General features: G+C 45.1%; 1 long non-coding RNA gene across 1 annotated transcript in view; it reads right to left on the minus strand.

Annotated features, from left to right (window-relative positions):
- Window positions 1-11,114: 11,114 nt before the first annotated feature.
- LOC143793959 (uncharacterized) overlaps window positions 11,115-16,956 on the minus strand; it is an 80,586-nt gene continuing 74,744 nt past the window's right edge. Inside the window, exon 3 of the long non-coding RNA XR_013220353.1 lies at window positions 11,115-11,405. This is a non-coding gene — a long non-coding RNA (uncharacterized LOC143793959). The remainder of the gene's footprint in view (window positions 11,406-16,956) is intronic.

A 16,956-nucleotide genomic window follows, 5' to 3' on the forward strand; every position in this document is an offset into this window, starting at 1 on the left:
CTAACGCTAAACATAGAATAAAAGCTCACCGACACAAAAAGAGGACTTAAAGATCCTCCAAAAAATTGAAAAAAAGTCACAGAGAAAAATGCAGAGATGTTTACCTGCTGAAGCCACCAACCAAATGCACTAGCAGGGTGCGGCGGACACGATTAATGATGGCAAAAACACAGGTGCAAAAAATACCGATGAAACAACCACTTTCAATCCAGTGTTGGCTGTTTGGCATTAGTGCACAAAAAGCACAGCATGCATTTTGTGGCACTGGGCGGCCCGCATATATGTGCGTCAGTAATAGGCTGTAAAGCAGATGCTTTGCATTGCCTGTGTGAACAACGCCACATACAGACTATTATCGCTTATCTTTTTGTGCACTAATGCCAAACAGCCAACACTGGATTGAAAGTGGTTGTTTCATCGGTATTTTTTGCACCTGTGTTTTTGCCATCATTAATCGTGTCCGCTGCACCCTGCTAATGCATTTGGTTGGAGGCTTCAGCAGGTAGACATCTCTGCATTTTTCTCTGTGACTTTTTTTCAATTTTTTGGAGGATCTTTAAGTGCTCTTTTTGTGTCGGTCATCTTTTAAGTTAGCCATTAAAAGGTATCAACCACTGAGGACTCTCAATTCCAAATATTATTCTACTGGCTAACACGGTACAAAGATATATATCTTTCTTGTATCCTGGTATATGTTCCCCCCATCCTGGTACAGTGGGTACGGAAAGTATTCAGACCCCTTTAAATTTTTCACTCTTTGTTTCATTGCAGCCATTTGGTAAATTCAATTTTTTCTCATTAATGCACACTCTGCACCCCATCTTGACTGAAAAAAACAGAAATGTAGAATTTTTTGCAAATACATAAGAAAAGAAAAACTGAAATATCACATGGTCATGGGAAGCACCCTTTTGAGCTAGTACAGCCATGAGTCTTCTTGGGAATGATGCAATAAGTTTTTCACACCTGGATTTGGGATCCTCTGCCATTCTTCCTTGCAGGTCTTCTCCTGTTCCGTTAGGTTCGATGGTGAACGTTGGTGGACAGTCATTTTCAGGTCTCTCCAGATATGCTCAATTGGGTTTAGGTCAGGGCTCTGGCTGGGATAGTCAAGAATGGTCACACATGTGTTCTGAAGCAACTCCTTTGTTATTTTAGCTGTGTGCTTAGTGTTATTGTCTTGTAGGAAGGTGAACCTTTGGTCAAGTCTGAGGTCCAGAGCACTCTGAAAGAGGTTTTCATCCAGGATATCTCTGTACTTGGTCGCATTCATGTTTCCTTCAATGACAACCAGTCATCCTGTCCCTGCAGCTGGAAAACACCCCCATAATATGACACTGCCACCACTATGTTTCACTGTTGGGATTGTATTACATAGTAACATAATGTTTAAGGTTTAAGAAAGACTTTAAGTTCATCTAGTTCAATGTGGTGCCCCTGAAGGTCCAGTCACCACAGAGGTACTACACCTCAGCCAGAGGTGTGTACTCTGCTCTCGGGTAAGGAGGGGGCACCACCTGAGACCCACACTTTAGCATCCAACACCACACCACTCCAGGCCAGGGGATCTGGGTGAACCCTATTGAGGGAGGGCCCCGTCTCAGGCTGGAGGGGGAAGTAGGTAGAGGTGTGGGTGGAATGAAGAGTTGTCATAGAAATTAGAGGGAGGAGTCAGTTAGTGAGTTGGTGAGGAGGAGTTGATGAGAGGAGACGTGAAGGAAGGAGCTCTTGAGAAAAGGGGTCCTAGGGGCCAGGGAAGTGAGGAATCCACCCGTGGTGCCTGAATCCACGCCGACCATAGTTGGGTGGAAGGACCAGGTCGCAGTGGGGGGAACCAGCCCCAGACTAGTGGAGGAACTGCAAGTCTCAGCTAGCAAACCAGAAGCTGTGGTATCTGTATGTGTGACAGCCAAATTAACACACATTCGCTGAAAAGGCAGCCACATAGGGTCAAGGGGACCAGGAGAGCGTCACTCGACACGACCCGAAGCTGCTGGCTTGGGACACTGTTTGTGAGGGGCAGGGCAGGAGGGTGAAGCCAGCGCAGAGAGATGGCCTGGGAAGGTACACAAGAAAGGGAGTCTCGAAAAAGTGCACCCAAATTACCTGAGAGATGGCTGGATCACCGACCCGGAGGACACAGCACCCGGCTGGTGACTGTAACCTAACAACTGTGAGTAAAGAGTGAAAACTGCACCCTGCTGTGTTCTCAAAATTATTACTACATCACCTGCCCTGCACTACAACAATCCATCATTGACTTTAACACTTTAACTGCCCTGGGGCCTAGCTCTACCCGTGGAGAGCTGTAACATCTCCGCTGCGTCACCAACTGCCCCAGTGGACCTGAACTGCAGCGTCGGCCATTTCCTTATTGCCGAAGACCACGGGTGGCGTCACAAACTAATCCAATATAAACTTTATTCCCTTCCCCCTTCAATTCAATTTTATTGGATGCCCAGGGCCACAGAACAGGTCACTGCTGCTGTGACAACCTCCCCGAAGAACCGTCTGACCCGGCCAAAGTACCCCATGACCCTAGCAGGCGCTCCATCAACCCATAGCCTAACTTGTTGATCCAGAGGAAGGCAAAAAAACAAAAAAAATGAGTGACAAACACTAAGTTCCACATTGGAAAAAAAATTCCTTCCCGACTCCACATATGGCAATCAGACTAGCTCCCTGGATCAATGCCCTATCAAGGAATCTAATATGTATAACCTGAAACATTATACTTTTCAAGAAAGGCATCCAGTCCCTTCTTAAATTTTAGAAGTGAATCACTCATTACAACATCATACGGCAGAGAGTTCCATAGTCTCACTGCTCTTAAAGTAAAGAATCTGCGTCTGTGATTATGGTTAAACCTTCTTTCCTCCAGACGTAGAGGATGTCCCCTTGTCCCCGTCTCAGGTCTAAGAGTAAAAAGATAATTAGAAAGGTCTTTTTACTGTACCCTCATATATTTATACATTGTACAGTAATAAGATCACCCCTAAGCTTTTATTTTTCCAAACTAAATAACCCCAAGTGTAATAACCTGTCTTGGTATTGCTTTAAAATATTCTCTCTCTCTCTCGTTATTTTGGCATTTGGCAAATATTAATAATTATGATAATCTTAAATGACCTAAAACAAGAAAGTTTTATTCTGATTTCATGTCAGATATTGAGGAAAACATGCATATGTGTCTTTTTATATATTAGTTCATGAGCTGCAATACACTTCAGCTGGATGTGCGAGCGTCCTATGATACACATCTAGCTGAAGTAGGGGCTAGTGTCTCTGGGCTCCTCACCCGCCAGCCCCGTTCCACTGATGAGAAACAGTGATAGTTCAGGCCCCCACAGGGAAGGCTCTGTGTGCTCCCTCTGGCACACTTGCCATATGTTCGCCACTACTGCCTTAGATCATCTTTGGGAAATTCTTTGCAGATTGTAAAAAACGGATGCACTGGATCCTGTTTTTTGATGGATCCGTTGATGCAGCAGCTGCAGGAAAAATGGGTTAAATTAAAGGAATAGAAATCCTTCTAGGCATACTCAGTGTAAAAAAATGGAATCTGTTGTTGGATTCCGTCATTTGACGGACAGCAACGGATCCTGCACCCATAGGCTTCCATTCTAGCCAACGACGGACGCCGCAGGATCCGTCACTGTACGTTTTTTCGACGCAGACAAAAAACGTTACATTGAATGTTTTTTCCAGACGACGGTCTGCCAAAACACGACGGATTCGTTGCACGACGGATGCGACGTGTGGCCATCCGTCGCGATCCATCGCTAATACAAGTCTATGGGAAAAAAACGTTTGCAGGATCCGTTTTTTTCCCAAAACGACGCACTGCAACAGATCTGAAAAGACGGAAGTGTGAAAGAGGCCTTAGATTATACACACCCAGGAGCGGTCCCGGTGCGGTCCGGTCCGATGGGCGTCGCGGTCTGGGTCCAGCGCCTCCTATTTTCATACGATGACGTCCTCTTCTTTGCTTCCTATCGCGGCTCCTGCGCAGGCATACTGATTTGCCCTGTTGAGGGCAGAGCAAAGTACTGCAGTGCACAGGCACCGGGCCTCTCTGACCTTTCCCGGCGGCAGGTTTTATATAGGCTAAACTATTACATCATTATACATAAGGTTTAGGGAACATTTTTACTCTATTCTCTCGGGCAAAGGGGCTCTACCCACTTAATTGAACATATTCACAATTCTCATAATTGTAATCCGAAAGTCTTACGTTTTGCAGGTCTGGAAAGAGTTACACTACCTAGTCAGGGAGGGAATCTTAATAGGATCCTATTACGTGGAGAGGACAAATAGATAATTCGATCCTCCGCGCAAGGTTCACTTGGTTTTAATGATAAACTAGATATGTCGGTGGTTGTATAATCCTGTTTTTTCTTTTGTGTTCATTTTTTGATGTATTTGTGACTGTGACGTGGAAGTTGAGGCTGTGTCCTCTATATGTGGAGGTCGCCTCCCCACGCCAAACCGTACCTGCACCCGTTGAAGAATAGGTTGTACACAAAACGGCCATCATCCACACCATGACCTGCTCCCCCGCATCCATGTTCAGAAATATATTTGAATAAAGAAGAATTTCTTACCAGACACAGACTGCCACCTTTTTCATCTCTATACTTGGAATTCACAAAGACTGCACAGTCAGTGGTGCTGCATCTGTGTCCTGAGAAGCCGCTTAGCTGCTCTCAGTTCTTGGAGTCTGCTTAACGGTATGGTTGTTTTGTGTGGTGTCCGTTACTCCGATTTGTGTTCCTTGTCTCTTTTTTTATATACAGTATATGACAGTGATGACGAACCTATGACACGCGTGTCAGTGCTGACACGCGTAGTCATTTTCAGTGACACGCCGGCCGCCGGCCGCGGCCCCATAGAAATTGCTTCTTTCCCAGGGTCTGAAGGAGAGGAAACTCTCCTTCAGGCCCTGGGAACCATATTAATGTGTAAAATAAAGAATTAAAATAAAAAATATTGCTATACTCACCTCTCCGACGCAGCCTGGACTTCAGCGAGGGAACCGGCAGCGTTGTTTGCTTAAAAATCGCGCTTTAACTTCCTTACTTGAAGTCCCGGCTTGTGATTGGTCACGCGCCGCCCATGTGACCGCAACGCGACCAATCACAGCAAGCCGTGACGTAATTTTAGGTCCTTCAGGATTTTAAAATTACGTTCCGGCGTTGTGATTGGTTGCGTCGCGGTCACATGGGCGACGTGACCAATCACAAGCCGGGACGTCACGGGAGGCAGGACACGCGCGCATTTTAAAATGCGCGCGTCTCCTGCCTCCCGTGACGTCCCGGCTTGTGATTGGTCACGTCGCCCATGTGACCGCGACGCAACCAATCACAACGCCGGAACGTAATTTTAAAATCCTGAAGGACCTAAAATTACGTCACGGCTTGCTGTGATTGGTCGCGTCGCGGTCACATGGGCGGCGCGCGACCAATCACAAGCCGGGACTTCAAGTAAGGAAGTTAAAGCGCGATTTTTAAGCAAACAACGCTGCCGGTTCCCTCGCTGAAGTCCAGGCTGCGTCGGAGAGGTGAGTATAGCAATATTTTTTATTTTAATTCTTTATTTTACACATTAATGTTGTTTCGATACCGATACCCGATACCACAAAAGTATCGGATCTCAGTATCGGAATTCCGATACAGCAAATATCGGCCGATACCTGATACTTGCGGTATCGGAATGCTAAACAATGGCATCCGATCCGATTTTTTATCGGATCGGATGCCATGCAGGAGGTCTGTGGGTCCAAACAACAGAGCTCCGGTGCAGAGCGTCTAGGCCTGGGACTTCCGGTAGGCCAGGCGCAGCTCCCGGAAGTCCCAGGCCTCTGCGTCGGATCTGTGTTGTTTGGGCGACATTGCGCTGCTCCCTGCTGCGCCGACCAGAAGGCCCTTCTGAGACTTCTGAGGCCTGAGGAGATAGCTGTCCGGAGGCCCTGTGAGTGCTGTCTGCAGGCAGCAACCATCATCTAGTCATCTAGTGAACTGTGGGGTGTCATTGGCCAATTAACCAAGATAAGTGAGGGGGAGGCTGGAAGAGGCCTGTGCTATGGGTGCCGTTTCCCGCCATTAGGAACGCCATCTTGCAGTAGTACAGACTCAATTTCACCACCATTACTGTTTGTGGTGCATCCTTATTAACCCCTATTTCTGCTAATTGCAGGGCTAACTATAAATATTCTCTCATGGAGAAGCCACAAAATAAGAAACCAAAGTTGAGTAAAGGGAGTGGTAGTAGCAGTAGCCGACCCTTTCAAGAGTCATGGACTGAGATGTACGGCATTATAGAAAAAAATGGCAGATCATTTTGCGTTCTATGTAGTGAAACGGTAGTAAGCAGAACGTGGAATGTAAATAGACATTTTGAAACTAATCATTCCCAGCTCTTGAAAAAAAGTGAGGATGAAAGGAAGGAATACATTTCCAGGCAGCTACACCTTCATAAGAGCCAATCTAATTCCATCCTTAAATTTGTAAAAAGCTCTACAAATTTAACATCTGCAAGTCTGAGCATTGCTCACTCCATAGCTCAGCATGGAAAAGCACTCAGTGAGGGAGAATTTATTAAAGATACTCTCTTAAGATGTGCACCAGTTCTGTTTCATGATATGCAGAATAAAGATGCAATTATTAAGAGAATATCTGAGTTACCACTGAGTAGAAATATCATAAAAGACCGAATAATGAGACTGAACGCAAACGTACAACATCAATTAAAGAGAGACATAAGTAATTGTAAATATTTTTCGATCTCTCTTGATGAAACTACTGATGTCACATCACATGCTCAGTTGGCCATTATTGGTCGATATTCTGATGGTCTCACAATGAGAGAAGAGTTGATACAGTTAGTATCAGTGCCAATAAGTACATCAGGAAGTGAAATATGTAAGGTTGTTATGCAAACATTCTGTGACCTAAGCATTGATATTTCTAAAGTTGTGTCAGTGACGACAGATGGGGCACCAAACATGGTGGGGAAAAAAGTCGGATTTGTTAAATTGTTTACGGAAGGTATTGGACATCCGATTGTGCCTTTTCATTGCATTATCCATCAGGAGGCTTTATGTGCCAAAGCAGGATTCACTGACTTAAACGACTTAATGTCAGTTGTTACAAAAATAGTTAATTTAATAGCTGCTCGCCCCCTTCGCAAGCGAGAATTTTCTGCACTTTTACTGGAGGTTGATTCCACCTACAGTGGACTGCTGATGTACAATAATGTAAGATGGCTGAGCCGAGGCAAAGTTCTTGAGCGCTTTGTGGAGTGTTTTGAAGAAATTATGCTATTTCTTGAGGATAAGGATCTGGGAAACTTTCCTCAGCTCTATGATTCTACGTGGGTCAACAACCTGATGTTTTTTACAGATCTCTCTGTTCATATTAATGAACTGAACTTAAAGCTACAAGGTTTTGGCAAAAGTATTGACGTTATGTTTGGATACATAAAAGCTTTTGAAAGTAAACTTAAAATTTTCAAGCGAGATGTAGAAACTAAAACTTATAAGTATTTTCCTCGAGTAACAAAGTATTTTGAGAAGGCCAGTGCAGCTGTACAAAATGAAATGGAACCCTTGCATATACAGTACCAGCATGTTTTAGACTCGTTACTTGACCAGTTCAGTGATAGATTTCATCAATTTAGAAGCCTAGAACAGACCATGAAAATAATTAAGTATCCTGATGTAGTAGTCTACAGTAGTTTGGAATTAAAAGGTTTCCAGTGGATACAAATTGATGATTTGGAGATGCAACTTGCAGAATTTCAGGACAGCATCTGGGCTCAGGTGTTTGTTGACTTGAGGTCAAAGCTTGAGAATCTAGAAAGGTGCCGCTTGGAGAATCAAGAGGAGTGCCACTATGAACAGGAAATTTGGAGTGCCTGGAATAGGTTACCAGACACTTTTAGCACCCTGAAAAATATAGCAATGGCTTTACTCACTATTTTTCCCTCTACCTACTTTTGTGAGACCTTATTCTCAGCATTAAATAATATCAAAACCAACAAAAGAAACAGATTGACAGATGAACTTAGTAGCGCTTGCTTGGGCTTGAAGTGTACAAAATACCAACCTTCAATTGAACATTTAGCTAGTGAAATTCAGCAACAAAAAAGTTACTAAATTTAGTGATGGCGAACCTGTGGCAGTCCAGCTGTTGCAAAACTACAATTCCCATCATGCCTGGCCATTCCAAGCAAAAGCTTTGGCTGTGAAGACATGATGGGAATTGTAGTTTTGCAACAGCTGGAATGCCACAGGTTCGCCATCGCAAGAATTCCCCCTCCCCCTCACTTATCTTAGTTCACGGCACCCCACACAAGTTAAATAATAGCAAGAACAAGACCAACAAAAGAAAACAACTGACAGATGAACAAAAAAGTCACTAAGCAGGTAAGTTAAATAATTATAATTATACATATTTGTTATTTAAACTATACATGTCGCAAAATTATGTTTTTTTATCAAGGTGACACACCACCCAAGTTATGCTCGGTTTTTTGGCGAATTTTGACACACCAAGCTCAAAAGGTTGCCCATCACTGGTATATGATATGCATGTAATGCTGTTTTTACTTGTACAGCACCCTGAAATTAGGATGATTTAAAAATAAATAATATTAATAAATACCTAGTAATTTATAAAAGTAAAAACAAGCACCTTCCAGCTTTTCCTGTTAATTTAATATGGAAACAACCATTTAAAATATTCCTTTGATTTCAGGTAACTTTTCAGACTAAGCTGTCTTGCATTTACAGAAGGAACCACACTACTTCTGTTCCCTCTGCAGGCTCAATTTCTAAACTTCAGTAGCTCCTAGTAGTGGGTGGAGGCTAGCTGCTATGATGTCTCAAAGCACCCAGAGACACACTCTCCCTCTCTTTTTAGCACATGTTCAGAAGCAGCAGGCAGTCTCTCTTGTTCAGAGCAAGATGAATTTTAGTTAATGATGAGTTAAGAAACAAGGAGGAGTACAAGTGGCACATAAGTGGAGAAAAAGAAGCTGATTTGATCAGACAAATTACATCATTTCTTACATCTAATTATTTAATTTCCCAGAGCAGCATGTGTGACGCCCACCAGGGCCGTGGGGTACTCGGAACCCGGTCGGAGAGTTCTTTGGGGAAGTCACTGGGCCGTGACCCGACTCCGTTGCTCTGGGCATGCAATAAAAATAATGATGCAAGGGGAAAAGTTATTTGGGATTGATTCGTGACACCACCCGTGGTGTTCGGCAAGGGATAGCCGGCGCTGCGGTTCAGGTCCACTGGGGCAGATGGTGATGCAGCAAAGATGGTACAGCTACTCACGGGTAGAGCGGGGCCGCTGGGCAGATATAAAAGTCGGTTCAGGTGGTGGTGAACGTTGGGGTGAGGAGAATAAGCAAGGGACGCAGAAAAGTGCAGTTTTCTTTACCTTTACTTCTTGATAGATCAACATGCAGTCTGGGGTTTCAGTTACAGATGACAGCAGGAGTCCGGCTAGCCTGGAAGCATTCAGGGACTCCACCTTGCCAGGTGGAGTTGGAGGCCTTCCTGCTGCACTCTATTTTCAGGCCCCTGCTGCCTGTAGCTAGCTGCTGCCCTCTCCTCCGTGTTGGCTTAGACCTGTATGGCAGACAGTGCGAGCCTATCATGGGCACTGCCTGTTTACTAGCAGCCCCGGGCTCGTGGTCTGCTGTGGTGCCTCCAGGTGTTCAGTGTGGCCAGGGAGCTTGCAATCCCCTGCCCTCCAGATTCGACTGTCGGGGCGTACAGCACCCACACAGCCAAGGACTCTGGCGTCCTTCTTGTCAGCACCCCGCTTCGGGGTCAGCTCTGACGACACTGCAATTTCCCAGAGCCCTTGTCTCCGCTCCACTCTCTCTCCTAAACTCACTCCTCCTCCCGACCAGAGAGAGCAGCTCCCCTGAAGTCGGGTCTAGAGCTCCCCCTTCTGTCCTGGGGCCGTAATTGTGATGCATGCTGTGTATTACCTGGCATGGGGACCGCTTCCTGCTTCCAGGCATGACATCACCCTACAGAGGGAAGCAATGTCACAGTGGCAACCGGACTCTGGGGTGCCACACATGCAAGGAGTTTAAGTCTCCTCATACTGGTGTGCCAGACCTGGCATGTCACTCTCCACAAGGAGAAACCTCACTCCTTAGATCCCAGTCTTAGCCTCTCACCTAGCCAAATTAGATCTCATACTTTGCACTGAGGAGGGGCAATACCCCGAAACACCGTGTCTGCAAATCGAGATTCTGATTTGGCTTTTATCCGAAGTCATATGGCAAGGCTTGCTAAAGGGTCGATATTGACGTTTAGGATTGCTACTTCCAATAGTGGCACTAAAGTTCAAGTCCTCTTCCTCTCTGAAGAGACAATTTGCATATAACATTTCTTATATTCTCTTGTATTACTAATTTATGTAAATGTATTAAATTACTGTGACCATTGAAATGTATCTGCAAACAAGCTCAGCTTCAACTCCAACTTCACTAAGTTCCCCATAATAAAATATTCTCCTCCTCTGTTATAATTTTCAGTTATCAGAGGTCTCCTTTTTAATGAGTGGTGCAATCTCCCAATACAGTGAAACTTTTTTTCCATGGGTTTAGCCTAATATTACACCTTCATTAATGATTAGGACACAGCTGCAATTTCCACACATGCCCCATATACAGCAATAGTGATGTTTTTGTAAGAAAGCAGCCATGTTTTCCTGATCACAATCAACACCCTTCTCCCCCAACAATGTAAAATGTTGTATGGGGATCTGTTTGTTTGGCAGGAGAGGGTGAGGAGTTCATTTTTTTGGCAACGTCATTCAAGGGTGGTGTTTTTCTTCCTCTGACTACTGAGATTTGTAAGTATAAAAGGAAGAGCTTGATGATCTTTCAACCCACTTTGATTATATTATTATTATTTATAATTATAGCGTCATTTATTCCATGGCGCATTACATGTGAGGAGGGGTATACATAATAAAAACAAGTACAATAATCTTGAACAATACAAGTCACAAATGGTACAGGAGGACATTATGACTCCTTTTAATTCATCTTTATCATCTCCTTAGTTACAAAGGCTTATTTTTTTCATACACTAATGACTTTGGATTTTGTTTTCTCATTTCTTTAATTTTACTTCTTGAACCGTGATCACAGTTGAGGTCAGTAGGTTTCTTCCTGGTAAAAGATTGTTTTCACAGCTTTGGCTCAATATTAATGTTGACCTGTTTCCAGCTCATTTAGGTTTTACATCATCAACAACAACACCATTTTATTACTCATTACATTTCCAGAAGAGGTTTTCCAATCCTGTAAAGGTTTTACTATTTGTAGGACAGGATGCCGGCCGGAGCTACTGATTGGACCTTCTTCCGCACCTAAATGTCAAATGACATGGCAGATTACACGTGGTAATAAAATTGCATATACTCCAGTATATTTAGCAGGCCAGTGAATAAGGTTTGCCTGCGTGACACAACTATATTTCTATATTGACATATCCTTGCATATTTTGCATAGAAAAACAATACTTATACCCTGCTACAGGTTATGCAAAGGTGCTCCAGCTCTTCAAGTTGTACTTGTGATTAAATGAAGAAATCAAAGAGGTACCAGAAAATTAACTTTGAGGTTTACTTTTAGATTTTCTAAGGAGTTAGGGCCCAACCTGCGCTCCAGCCATGCAGAGTGCAATTACAGTAACATCAGATGTTGCAATTAAAGAGTTCGTCTTCAACATACATCAATGTCCCATGTCAGATTTGCCAAGCTCATTACCTGGGGTCTGGCTTCAGAAATCCATTACGGCATGGATGGGCAATTAATTTTCCCAAAGGGCCACATGAGAGACCATGATTGTTGTGGAAGGCCGAACCAATAGGCTGAAATTAATTCTACTCAATATAAATATTAACATATTAATTATAATTATTTATATTAATATTAATTGTGTCACTTAATATTGAGCAGAATGAAATATGGTGACATCCCCCTATATACCGTATAGCCAGCACACAGCCCCCATATACCATATGAGTCCACACACAACCCCCTATATGCCGTAGGAGCTCACACACAGTCCCCATTTACCGTATGAACCCCCACATAACCTCCTATATACAGCATGAGCCCCCACATTGCCTCCTATATATGGCATGAGCCTTCATGTAACCTCCTAAATACAGCATGAGCCCTCATAAACCCTCTCATAAAGTGGGGGAGCCCCACATAACCATAAATAGTATGAGCCCCCCATAGCACCCTATATACAGCATGAGCCCCCACATAACTTCCTATATACAGCATGAGCCCCCACATAGCCTCCTATATATGGCATGAACCCCCACGTAGCCTTCTATATACAGTATGAGCCCCACATAGCCTCCATTATACAGCATGAGCCCCACAGAGCACCCTATATACAGCATGAGCCCCACATAGCCTCCCACATATAGCATCTGCTCCCACATAACATCCCATATATAGCGTGAGCCCCACATAACATCCCATATATAGCACGAGTCCCAACATAGCCTCCATATATAGCACGAGCCCAACAGGACCTCCATGTACAGCTTGATCCCCACATAGCGTCCCATATGTAGCATGTGCCCCCACATAGCCTTCTATATATAGCATGAGTCCTCCACATAGCCTCCCATATACAGCATAAGCCCCACATAACCCCCATGAGCCACCACATAGCCTCCTATATACAGTGTGAGCCCCACATAGCCTCAAATATACAGTTTGAGTTCCAAATAGTCTCTCAAACATCCCATACAAATGAAAAAGAAAAAACACCACATACTCACGTCTCTCACATTAGCTCAGCGCTCAGCCTCTGCTTCTGTCTCCAGTGCATTAACTTGTCACAGAGCACAGCTGACACAATGAAATTACAGTGGATACGGAAAGTATTCAGACCCCTTTAAATTTTTCCCTCTTTTGTTTCATTGCAGGCAGCCATTTGGTAAATTCAAAAAAGATCATTTTTTTCTCATTAATGTACACTCTGCACCCCATCGTGACTGAAAAAAAAAACAGAAATGTAGTAATTTTTGCAAATTTATTAAAAAAGAAAAACTGAAATATCACATGGTTGTAAGTATTCAGACCTCAGACACTCATATTTAAGTCACATGCTGTCCATTTCCTTGTGATCCCCTTATGATGGTTCTACTCTCTCATTGGAGTCCAGCTGTGTGTAATTAAACTGATAGGACGTGATTTGGAAAGGCACACACCTGTCTATATAAGGCCTGTTTCACACGTCAGTGGCTCCGGTACGTGTGGTGACAGTTTCCTCACGTACCGGAGACACTGACACACGTAGACACATTAAAATCAATGTGTCTCTGCAGATGTCAGTGATTTTTCGCGGACCGTGTGTCCGTGTGCAAAACACGGAGACATGTCCATGTTTCTCCGGCAGCACGGTCCGCAAAACGTCCCGCACACGTGCACACGGAGAACAGTGTGCACTCTCCTCCGTGTGCACGTACCGCCGCAGAAGAAACAGCGCTAGAGTTAAGCGCTGTCCCCTGCTTTTGGTGCTGAAGCCGACATTCATTCCTTCTCCCCAGCAGCGTTCGCTGGAGAGAAGGAATGAAAAATCAATGTTTTTTTATATATTTTTTTGTTAAAAATCCCTGTAATGAGCGGTACCACGTGACTGCTCATACAGGACAAACTGCGGCGCTGAGAGGAGGCATCGCAGGAGCTGGGTGAGTATTTTAATGCAAACGGGCGGGCGCACAGGGGGTGGGAGGCGGGAGGTGACCCCGAACTTTATTTTTAACAAAAAAAAATAAAAAAACATTGATTTTTCATTCCTTCTCTCCAGCGAACGCTGCTGGGGAGAAGGAATGAATGCCAGCTTCAGCACCAAAAGCAGGGGACAGTGCTTAACTCTAGCGCTGTCTCCGGCACAGTCCGTGTGGTCCTCAGTCGGCACACGGCTGCCGCACGTGTGCCACACTGATGTGCCACGTGAGCACATGGACACACGGACACGGATAACTCCGGTACTGATTTTTCCGGTACCGGAATTATCTGAACGTGTGAGACTGCCCTAAGACTTGACAGCTCAGTGTATGTCAGACCAAATGAGAATCATGAGGTCAAAGGAACTGGGCAAGGAGCTCAGAGACAGAATTGTGGCAAGACACAGATCTGGACAAGGTTACAACAGAATTTCTGCAGTACTCAAGGCTCATAAGAGCACAGTGGCCTCCATAATCCTTAAATGGAAGAAAATTGGGACCACCAGAAGTCTTCCTAGACCTGGCCGTCCAGCCAAACTGAGCACTCGTGGGAGAAAAGAATTGGTAAGAGAGGTAAAGAAGAATCCCAAGATCACTGTGGCTGAGCTCCAGAGATGTAGTAGGGAGATGGGAGAAAATTGCACAAACTATCACTGCAGCCCTCCAGCAGTTGGGCCTTTATGGCAGAGTGGCCAGACGGAAGCCTCTCCTCAGTGCAAGACATATGAAAGCCCGCATAGAGTTTGCTAAAAAGCAAATGAAGGACTCCCTGACTATGAGAAATAAGATTCTCTGGTCTGATGAGACGAAGATAGACCTTTTTGGTGATAATTCTAAGCGGTATGTGTGGAGAAAACCAGGCACTGCTCATCACCTGCCCAATACAATGCCAACAGTGAAACATGGTGGTGGCAGCATCATTCTATGGGAGTGTTTTTCAGCTACAGGGACAGGACAACTGGTTGCCATTGAAGGAAACATGAATGCAGCCAATTACAGAGATATCCTGGATGAAAACCTCTTCCAGGGTGCTCTGGACCTCAGACTTGGCCAAAGATTCACCTTCCAACAAGACAATGACCCTAAGCACACAGCTAAAATAACAAAGGACTGGCTTCAGAATAACTCTGTGACCATTCTTGACTTGCCCAGCCAGAGCCTTGACATAAACCTACCAACATTCACCATCCAACCTGACAGAACTGGAGAGGATCTGCAAGGCTGGTTCTGTTCTTAAAGGGGTGGTCACGATGGCAGTGACCCGGTCCGTGGCCCTGGGCATCCAGTAAAAGGGGATTAATGGAAATGGGAATAAAGTCTAATGTAGCATGTTCGTGACGCCACCTGTGGTACTCGGCCAGGAATGGCCGACGCTGCTTAAAGGGGTCCACTGGAGATGATGGTATTGCAGCTTAGATGGTACAGTTCCCCACAGGTAGAGCTTAGTCCTCAGGGCTCCCGGTGTAGTTAGAAAGGATGATAGATGGTGAAGTGCAGGAAAGAATTGGAGGACACAAGGTTGCAGTCTCTTTACATTTTACTGATGCAGTTCAGGTACAGGTTACAGCTGGTCTTTGGAATCCGGGCAGCCTGGAAGCAATTCGGAATCCCCCTAGCCAGGTGGGGTTGGAAGCCTTCCTTACTGCTGTGTTGTTGTTTTTTTTGTTTTTTTTTCTCCCACTGTTTTATGGCCTTGTTCAGCATTGGTTGTTCACCCTGCATAGTAATGCCTGCTCTGGCCTTATGCTAATTGGTTAATTGCTGATTGTGGCCATTTGGTTTCTGATGCTAGCAGTCATTTCATTTCATATATATTTAGTCTGGCTGGGATAGCCCACACGCGGAGTCGCATGTGCAACAGATATTAAGTGCAACAGTATAAAGTGCTTGGCAGTTAGACAATGGCAGTTGGACAGGGCAGGAGACAGGTAAGGTGCATAAGTTTATCAAACAATCATGCTTCTTGGTCAGTCATACTACATTATGCATTGATGATATCAATCTGCTTCTTATTTGTTTTTACTTCTGCTTTCTCACAACTCACCCGCCCTTTAACACATTCTGGGCACTCTTTCTATATCCACCCCTCCCTTCTCCCCTCTGTATAACTCTGAGGCTCTACTGATATTTTTTACCCACTCCAAACCAGCCACTACCTCCAAGCAGCATTCAAAACATTCATACAAATCATCCCACTACCTGCTCTTTCTGTTTTTTCTCCTTTTACTAGTTGCAGGTGACATCTCCCCTAACCCTGGCCCTCCCTCCACCAGCATACATTACTCTCCTCCAGCTGCATATATGGAGCGGCCCCCAAACGCAGGACGGTGGGGTACTCGGTACCGGGTCTCTCGGTTCTGAGGATGTCACGGTGGCCCGACCCGGTCCGTGGTCCTGCTAAGGGGCGCCCAATAAAAGGTGTAGGTGGTGGTGTAGGTCGCAGTAAATAACGAGGACACAGGGTTGCAGTCTCTTTACCTCTTTACTGAAGGCTTCGGCATCCGCAATCCAGAGCACTGTTAACTGGGCTGAGACCGGCCGGTCCGAAGGCACATCCAGAGTTCCCTTTGCAGGTGGAAATCAGTGCCTACCTACTAGCGCCTGGGTGTTGTAGTACTTCTCTGCTGAGCACCACGGGATAGTCCTCACAACTGTCGTGTATGTTTCTGTTCTTTCTCTCCAACCCCCAGATGATATGGATAGGACGCACCCGTATGACGGGGTAGGCCTGGAGTTATTTTATAGGGACCCTAGAGACGCCCCTCTCCCAAAATTGCCTCCATTGTCTTCATTAGGTGATTTAGGTGAGGCAGCCAACCTATAATTAACCGCCCTGCTGTTGGTTTGTACTAATGCGTAGAGCCCAATACTTCCTCGGCGTTCCGGCCACTGGCTACGCGCCTCAGTAGGATGTTGCCGATCTCGGGGCACGACTCCTACTGATCTCGTTTCTCACTTCTCCACAATAAACCTCGCTTCTTATCCTTTCTTAAGATACCGCCGCAATGAAGTGCAGGCGCGGCTCCGTAACGATCTGTCCTTTTCGCTAGGCCTCTGTCAGGATCCCACCCCTGACAGGGACCCCCCTGAATCTTCCCAAGCAACCTCTTCTCTCACTAGGTGTTGCCTGGGCAAAACCCAGTCAGCTTTCTTCCTAACTTCC

This window comes from Ranitomeya variabilis, chromosome 1 (assembly GCF_051348905.1).
Source record: "Ranitomeya variabilis isolate aRanVar5 chromosome 1, aRanVar5.hap1, whole genome shotgun sequence".
NCBI lineage: Eukaryota > Metazoa > Chordata > Amphibia > Anura > Dendrobatidae > Ranitomeya > Ranitomeya variabilis.